General features: G+C 36.2%; 1 long non-coding RNA gene across 1 annotated transcript in view; it reads right to left on the bottom strand.

Annotated features, from left to right (window-relative positions):
* LOC107614110 overlaps window positions 438-9,708 on the bottom strand; it is a 32,794-nt gene continuing 23,523 nt past the window's right edge. The window contains exon 7 of the long non-coding RNA XR_002352748.1: window positions 438-661. This is a non-coding gene — a long non-coding RNA (uncharacterized LOC107614110). The remainder of the gene's footprint in view (window positions 662-9,708) is intronic.

Below are 9,708 nucleotides of genomic sequence, written 5' to 3' on the forward strand. Positions count from 1 at the left end.
ACTTTTGGACCCACTTGGTGAGTGTTTGGACTGAGCTTTGATGAGATCCACGTTCTACGAGGTCTCTTGGGCGTGGAACGCCAGCTAGGGAGTCCTCTTTGCGCGTTTGTACATTGATCTCTACTCTTTGGGCGCTGGCCTCCTAGAAGGGGGCAGGTAGTTGGCGTTGGAAGCCAGTTTTCAGCCTTCTAATCCAAAGCACAGTATAAACTCCTATATATTGCTGGAAAGCTCTGAAAGTCAGCTTTCCATAGTCGTTGAGTGCGCTCCATTTGGACTTCTGTAGCTTCAAAAAAGATCTTCCGAATGCAGGCAGGTCAGATTTGGACAGCATCTGCAGTGCTTTCTCTATCTCTGAATCAGACTTCTGCTCCAACTCCTCAATTTCAGCCAGAAAATACCTAAAATTGTCCAAAAACACAAAAACTCATAGTAGAATAAAAAAATGTGAATTTAACACTAAAACCTATAAAAACTTAATAAAAACTACTAAAAACTATATGAAAGTGATGCCAAAAAGCATATAAAATATCTGCTCATCAATGAGCAAGGTGGATTAGGGTGGGTAGCTACAACTGATGAGCTTCTTCAAAAGATTGTGCGAAGAGACTTGTTTGTCGCCCCATTTCAAAGCTTTTCCTTTCCCCTCTTGGTGGCCAGCCTGAAAGGAGAGAAAAAGACAGAAGATTAAGCTCAAAAATAACGACAACAAAGCAAATAGAACATAGGGTTCTCAACTACATGGTAGTTACATCATTTAACTGAGAAAGAAATACAAGCGAAGGGCATATCAACATGCACTTGATGCAAGAGTAAAATCAAAGTATAAGTAAATGAGATGAAGAGCATTTGGAGCATCAAGTTCAAATAGGAAAGATTCAATATCAAACAAGTCAAGACGCACCAAAATGATCCAAGAAATTTTCAAAGGTTGCATAGAAACATTCAACACCAATGTTAAAACAACAAATTTAGAAAATAAGGAAAAAGAACTAACTACAAATAATAGAACTAAATGCAATTAATAACAAAAAAGCTAGTCACATGTAACGAGCAAAAGAAAAGTAGAAAGAGAGAGGAGTGGAGAAGTAAAATTTTAAAAAGAGAAAGGTGAGAAAATGGAGGCATGTAAGTGAATAATGGTGTAAAATAGAAAATTGAAGAAGAAGAAGAAAGAAAGAAAGAAAATGGAGTTGGGAAGAAGAAACGGGGCAACTAAGGTCGCAAAAACGACGCGCACGCCTGGGTCACGCGTACGCGTGACAAAGAGGAAAAGACATGTGATGCGTACGCGTCCATCACGCTTACGCGTGAAATGAAGAAAAGGATATCGACACGTACGCGTCGGTCACGCGTACGCGTAAGGACTTTTCGTGCCCAGCGCACAATACCCGCATGGTTCCAGCACAACTCTCTATTTGGAACCATGCAGCAGCAGCATTTCAGCACCAAAAATTCACAATCTAGAAAAACAGGGTGACGAGTATGCGTCGATCACGCAACGCATGGGTAGGAAAAAATGGATGACGCGTACGCGTCAGCTATGCGAACGCATGGGGTTGGTTGTGCGTCTTGCACCCCACCCGCATGGTTCCAGCACAACTCTCTGTTTTGGAACCAAGTAGCAGCACCCTCCCCGCACCATTCTCGCATAGTGGTTTATACAGGGTCACGCATACGCGTCAGGCATCCGCACGCATGAGGTGCCCCTCGTATTTTTTTTTATGAAAAGGCAATTAAAGCACAAAACCAGCATCTATGCAATCAAAATAGCACTGGAACACTTAAAATTCAATGATATTACTCAAAGTAGGCAAACTAATCAAACTAACAACAATGAAAACCTTATCAAACAATCAAAATTCAAATAGATCCAAGCAAACTCAAGCAATTCAACCGAAGAAAGAAGAACAAAGTAAAACAAGCTATGAACAAGAAAGATCATACCATGGTGGGGTGTCTCCCACCTAGAACTTTTCTTTAACATCCTTAAGTTGGACGGTCAACGAGCTCCTGTTATGGTGGTCTAACCTCCAAAGGCTAACCGACGCCGAGTGATAAACCCCAATTTTGTGGTCTATCTTGTGCTTAATTTAGGAGATTTTATCAACTTATCTCACATTTATTCAATGAAATAGCATGGTTTTGTAATTCTCCCTAAATTTGTGTTTAAGAGTGAAAACATGCTTTTTAGGCCTTCAAATTGCTAATTTTGATTTACTTTGATTCCATTCGATGCCTTGATATCTTTGTTGAGTGATTTCAGATTCATAAGGCAAGTATTGGATGGAAGAAGTGAAGAGAAAAGCATGTAAAGTGGAGAATTCATGAAGAAATGAGGATTTGGAGGAATCAATGCCACGCGCACGCGTCACCCACGCGTACGCGTGAGGAGGAAATTTGCCGGTGACGCGCACGCGTGACGAGCGGCACGTGACTCACTTAAAGTGAATACACTGGGGGGCGATTTCTGAGCTTTTCCAAGCCCAAATACAACTCATTTCTGAGGCTATTTCATGCAGAATTGAAGATTAGACAAAGGCGGAGCAATTAGATTAGGTTAGCATCATGTTGTAGGTAGTTTTCTAGAGAGACAAGCTTCCTCTTCTCTCTAGAATTAGGGTTCTTAGGTTAATTTTCTTCTTAGATTTAGGTTTAATTTCTTGTTCTCATCTAGTTTTCTTTATAATTTCTTGTTCTTACATCTTCATTCTCTTAGTCTTTCTTGTTAATTTCCCTTTTTATGCCTTTTTTATGTTTATGAGCACTTTTGTTATTTTGATTTTCATTTAATGCAATTCATGTTTTATGTTTCTTTATTGTTTAATTGAATTGTTATTCTTACTTTTCTTGCATTGGGTAGTTGTAGATTTTATTATTCTTGTCCTTTTACCATGCTTTCCTTTTATGCATTCCAAGTGATGGTTGATGGGATCTTGAGCGGACAAGCCATGAAACTTATGAAGTAAATTGATCGAACCGGTCTTCAACTCAAAGTTAGCATCCAAGTCGGGATAGCGGACTTGGAGTGGTTAAAGAATGATTTCCGGTACACTCGCCTCCTTGAGAGTAACTCTCCTTGGAGTGGCCATGGTCTCAGTACCTAATTCAGTGGAAGCAATGTCAATAGAGTCAATAGAAGAGTAAACGGCTCCTCCTTCAAATGACGCCTCAAATTCAACCTCGGAAAAGGTTGGTGATTCGGCGAAAGCCACTTCACTAACCCCAAAGGCTAACCGACGTTGAGCTTGCTTAATATGTAACAATGTTCTTTCAATTTTGAGATCAAATGGGACTAATCCGACAATGAATGCGTCATTCATTAGAAGAAACATAGATTTCATGACAACAACATATATGTAAGTAAAGTAACTACCAATTACTACTAAATATAAATCCTAACTAAGAACTAAACCAACAAATAATCAAGAAAAGAACAACTATTCACATATGAACATATTCACACCAACCAATAATATGTCACACATGCAATTTCCTGGCAACGGCACAAAAAACTTGACGTGGAATAAATGCCAGCTTAGAAATTTCCAAAGGATTTTCAACTCAATGTCGCAAGTATAGCCTAAACCAACAAGTGATCCCCCATCAAAGTTTAGAAGAATGTCAGAACAATCAAATCAATTACTAGGAGTAGAATCCCAGGTCGTTTTCCATAGGAATCGCAATAGGATGCACATCATTGGTTAGGAGTATTTGGGGGTTTTTGAGTTGAGCACGAAAAAAGTAAAGTGATTGGAATTTAAAGTAATGAACAACTAGCAATTAAATTGAAACAACTAGAACTATCAATTAAACAATTAACTAACTAACAAGCATGCAATAAAAGGATAGTAATAATAGTAGCATATAACTAAATGTAAGGAATCAAGCTAAGAGAGCTAAGGAATCAAAGTCAACAAGAGAAATGACAATCAATCAATATAAGAAACCTTGGCTAGGGGTGAGAATTAGAATTTCTATCCTCATTGTCTTCCTCAAGTATGATGATAAATGTCTATTGCTCTCACTTAGTTATCCTCTAACAATTGAAAGAAAGTCAAATGAGCACAATTAACTCTAATCTACAAGTCCTAGTCAATTCCTAGTTTGGGCTGTTTTGGAAGGAGAACCAGTATACTTGCCCAAAATCATCAAGCACTCAATGTGAAAAGTGTCTGTTTCCCTTAATAGGATGGCAAGCTTCCATAAGAGTTGATTGCCAAGGCTGGCCTTGAGTGGGAGGAGGACGATTATCCGCCTACCATACCCAACTAGGAGTTGTACATCCCCTACGGCAACTACCTGAAGGAGGAGCTAGCCACTGGTGTCAAGAGGAAGCGGAAGAGTAGAGCATCCGCAGGAGAATCCAGCCAACCGCCGAAAGCCGCATCATCTGGTTCTCAGACACCCACGACTCAAGAGCTTGGTCTCTAGATTTTAGAGCAGCTACAATGCCTACAGAGGCGAATGAACAGAAGATATGAGCATATAAAGCTGTAAAACAGGGAATGGGATGACATGCTTGAGACCTTGGACACCCCTAAAGAGCTTTCCGAGGTGGAGGATGTTGAGGCATAGGTGATAAAATCCAATTTTGTGGTTTATCTTGTGCTTAATTTAGGGAATTTTATCATCTTTTCTCACATTTATTCAATGAAATAGTATGGTTTTGTAATTCTCCCGAAATTTGTGCTTAAGTGTAAAAACATGCTTTTTAGACCTTAAAATAGCTAAATTTAATTCACTTTAATTCCATTCAATGCCTTGATATGTTTGTTGAGTGATTTCAGATTCATAAGGCAAGTATTAGATGGAAGAAGTGAAGAGAAATGCATGCAAGTGGAGAATTCATGAAGAAATGAGCATTTGGAGAATTCATGGCCACACGCACGCGTCACCCACGCGCACACGTGAGAGGAGACCTTCAAGCCACGTGATAAACCCCATTTGGAGGGTTTATCTTGTGTTGAATTTAGAGGGTTTTGTCAACCTTTCTCCCATTTATCCAATGAAATAGCATGGTTTTGTAAATTCTTCTTTAATTGTGCTTAAGAGTGAAAACATGCTTTTTAGGTCCTTAATTGTTTAATTTTAATTTACCTTTGATCCCATTAGATGCCTTGATATGTTTGTTAAGCGATTTCAGATTTAGGAGGCAAAGATTGGATCAAGGGAATGAAGGAAAAACATGTAAAAATGGAGAACTCATGAAGAAATGAAGGAATCGCAAAAGCTGTCAAGCCGACCTCTTCGCACTTAATCGACCATAACTTGAGCTACAGAGGTCTAAATGATGTGGTTCCAGTTGCGTTGGAAAGCTAACATCCGGGGCTTCGAAACGATATAAGATTTGCCATAGTTGCTACACGTATGATGATACGTACGCGCACTGTACACGCACGCGTCGTTGCTGCCATATGATCCACTTAAAGCAATACGTGGCCAGCGAATTCTAAAGCCTTGTGGGCCTAATCCAACTCATTTCTGATGCTATTTAAGCCAAGGATTGAAGGGGAATCAAGATACTTTACATACTTTCACACATTAGTTTAGTTTAGGTTAGTTTTAGAGAGAGAAGCTCTCACTTCTCTCTAGGATTAGGATTAGGATTAGGTTTTAGATCTATATTAGAATTCCTTAGATCTAGGTTTAATTCATGCTTTGATTCACTTTTCCTTTATCAATTCTAGTTCCTCTTCTTCTTCTCTCTCTAATTTTGTATTTCATTCTTGTGATTCTCCACTTTTATGTTCATGCACTTTTGTTTCCTCTATTTTCATTTCAATGCAATTTATGTTTTCATGTTCCTTTATTGTTCATTTGATTTGTTATTGTTTAATTTCTTGCAATTGAGTAGTGTAGATTTAATTTTCCTTGCACTTTTTACTATGCTTTCCTTTTATGCCTTCCAAGTGTTTGATAAAATGCTTGGTTGAATTTTAGAGTAGATTTTAGTGCTCTTGACTTTGGTAGAGTAATTAATGACGCTTGAGTTATCTAATTCCTTTGTTGATTGATAATTAGAAGTTGCTAATTGATTTGGATACCACTAAAGCTAGTCTTTCCCTTGGGAGTTGGCTAGGACTTGTGGAATCAAGTTAATTCATCCACTTGACTTTCCTCCATGGTTAGAGGTTAACTAAGTGGTAGCAATTGACAATTTGTGGTCACAATTGAGGAGGATAACTAGGATAGGACTTCTAGTTCTCATACCTTGCCAAGAGTTTTGTTAGTTGCTAGTTTATTTTCATTGCATTTTACATTTCTTGTCTCCTATCTCAAAAACCCCAATATACGACCCATAACCAATAACAAGAATACTCTATTGTAATTCCTAGGGAGAACGACCCGAGGTTCAATACTTCGGTTTATAAATTTAGGGGTTTGTTACTTGTGACAAACAAATTTTTGTATGAAAGGACTATTGTTGGTTTAGAAACTATACTTACAACGAGATTTCATTTGTGAAATTCTAAACCGTACAAAAGTCCTCTCATCAAAAAATGGCGCCGTTGCCGGGGAGTTGCAATGGTGTTGTGTTATTGGTTATTGTATATACGTGAATATTGTGAATAGCTTGATTTTTGGATTGCTTGTTTGTTTTTGCTAGTTTTAGGAATTTGTTTCATTATTTCTTATTAGCTTTTATTTCTATTTTCTCTTTTTACTATGAATTCTCACTTTGGCTATGAGTTTGGTTCTAATTATGTTGTAGGAAATGAAGGCTACAATGAAGATGTGTATCAAGAATGGGATAATCAAAGGTGGGAGGAGCCATATGCATATGATCAATCTTCATGGCAACAACCTCCACCAATGCACTATGAACAAGAGCCATTCTATGATGCATACCAATCCAATGGCTATGGTGAATCTCCTTGTGACTTTCAAGAACCACCACCATATGCCTATGAGCCATACTGATAAACCACTATTTTATGGTTTATCTTGTGCTCAATTGAGTGGATTTTATCAACTCTTTACCCACTTATTCATACTATTTGCATAGTTTTACAATCCTTTCCTGATTTTGTGCTATGATTGAAAACATGCTTCTTTGACCTTATATTTGCTAATATTAATCCTCTCTTATCACCATTAGATGCCTTGATATGTGTGTTAAGTGATTTCAGAGATTATAGGGCAGGAATGGCTTAGAGGATGGAAAGGAAGCATGCAAAAGTGGAAGGAATACAAGAAATTGGAGAAATTGCTAAGCTGTCCAGCCTGACCTCTTTGCACTCAAACGGCTATAACTTTAGCTACAGAGGTCCAAACGACGCGATTCTAGTTGCGTTGGAAAGCTAACGTCCGGAGCTTCGATTTGATATATAATATGCCATAGTTGCTCTGACGATAGGCGACACGAACGCGTGATCCACGCGGACGCGTCGTAGTTCCGAAAATCAATGTGGCAGATTTCTTCTCCAGCGATTTTTGGGCTGTTTTTGACCCAGTTTGCGGCCCAGAAAACACATATTAGAGGCTATAAAGTGGGAGAATGCATCCATTCAAAAAAAGAGCTTTCACAATTCACAATTTTAGGAATAGATGTAGTTTTTAGAGAGAGAGGTTCTTTCCTCTCTCTTAGGATTAGAATTTAGGATTTCTCTTAGTTTTAGGAGTGATTCTCAATCCCAGGTTCAATGTTCTTTTTATTTCTTTTCCCAATTTCATTTATGAATTCTTCTATGTTACAGATTACTCTTTGAATTAATGTTATTTGAGGTATTTTAGAATTACGATTGCTCTCTTTAATTTATGTATTCAAATTATTTTCATTCAAGTAGATTCTCTTCCCTTTTGGCTTTGGTTGAGTCATTGGAGACACTTGAGTTATCAAACTCATTGTTGACTGAAAATTGGAATTTTTCAAGAATTAATTCGAGTTCCAATAACTCTAGCCTTTCCCAAGGAAAGACAAGCCAAAACCAGAGTTGAACGCCCAAACTGGCACAAAAGCTGGCGTTCAACTCCACAAATGGCCTCTGCACGTGCAACACTCAAACTCAGCCCAAACACACACCAAGTGGGCCCAGGAAGTGGATTTATGCATCAATTACTTACTCATGTAAACCATCTTGTTGCTCAGATTAGGTAATTTTCTTTTTGTTTTAATTTCAAAAATTTTTCAAAAACCTTTCAAAATTTTCTCCTTTGTTTTCGAAAAAAAAAATAAAAATATTTTCAAAAATATATTTTTCTTCAGAATTTTTAAGAATGAATTCCAGTGTTTCATGAAGCATGTGAAGCCTGGCTGGCTGTAAAGCCATGTCTAAATTCATTTAGACTGAGGCTTCCAATTTGTTATCAAGAGCAAGCTAGTTGGTGCTAATCCACCTACTGCTGATTCACGATCTACCTGTTACATGCTAAAGCTTGGCTGGCTATTAAGCCATGCCTGACCCTTTGATTGGAGCTTTAGATTAAGAACATAAGATTCCTGGAATTCATATTAAAAATTTTGGAATCCTTATTTTTGTTTTTTCAAATAATTTTCGAAAAAATACAAAAAAAATCATAAAATCATAAAAATCAAAAATATTTTTTGTGTTTCTTGTTTGAGTCTTGAGTCATGTTATAAGTTTGGTGTCAATTGCATGTGCATCTTGCATTTTTCGAAAATTCTCATGCATTCATAGTGTTCTTCATGATCTTCAAGTTGTTCTTGGTAAGTCTTCTTGTTTGATCTTTGCATTTGCATGTTTTGTGTCTTTTCTTGTTTTTCATATGCATTCTTGGATCTTTAGTGTCTAAGCATTAAAGAATCCTAAGTTTGGTGTCTAGCATGTTTTCTTTGCATTAAAAATTTTTCAAAAACATGTTCTTGGTGTTCATCTTGACATTCAAAGTGTTCTTGGTGTTCATCTTGACATTCATAGCATTCTTGCATGCATTCATTGTTTTGATCTAAAAATTTCATGCATTGCATCATTTTACTTGTTTTTCTCTCTCATTAAAAATTCAAAAATCAAAAAATATCTTTCCCTTTTTCTCTCTTAAAATTTCGAAAATTAGATTTGACTTTTTCAAAAATTTTTAAAATCTAGTTGTTTTCATGAGTCAAATCAAATTTTCAAATTAAAAATCTTATCTTTTTCAAAATCTTTTTCAAAAATCAAATATTTTTCAAATTTTTTGTTATTTTCGAAAATTTCAAAAATATTTTCCAAAATCTTTTTCTTAATTTTACATCATAATTTTCGAAAATAACAATAACAATTAATGTTTTGATTCAAAAATTTCAAGTTTGTTACTTGCTTGTTAAGAAAGATTCAAACTTTGAGTTCTAGAATCATATCTTGTGATTTCTTATGAATCAAGTCATTAATTGTGATTTTAAAAATCAAATCTTTTTTCAAAAACTAATTTCTATCATATCTTTTCAAAAATATCTTCTCATCCTATCTTTTTCAAAAAGTTGGTTTCAAAATATCTTTTCTAACCTCCTAACTTCTTATCTTTTCAAAATTTGTTTCAACTAACCAACTAACTTTTTGTTTGTTTCTTAACTTTTTCAAAACTACCTAACTAACTCTCTCTCTCTCATTTTCGAAAATATCTTCCCTCTTTTTCAAAAATTTCTTTTTAATTAACTAATTATTCTTATTTTTATTTTTGATTTTAAAAATTTTCGAAAAATACTAACATTTTTCAAAAACCATTTTCGAAAATCACTAACTCTTTTTCAAAAATTATTTTCGAAAA

This window comes from Arachis ipaensis, chromosome B08 (assembly GCF_000816755.2).
Source record: "Arachis ipaensis cultivar K30076 chromosome B08, Araip1.1, whole genome shotgun sequence".
Classification (NCBI taxonomy): Eukaryota; Viridiplantae; Streptophyta; class Magnoliopsida; order Fabales; family Fabaceae; genus Arachis; species Arachis ipaensis.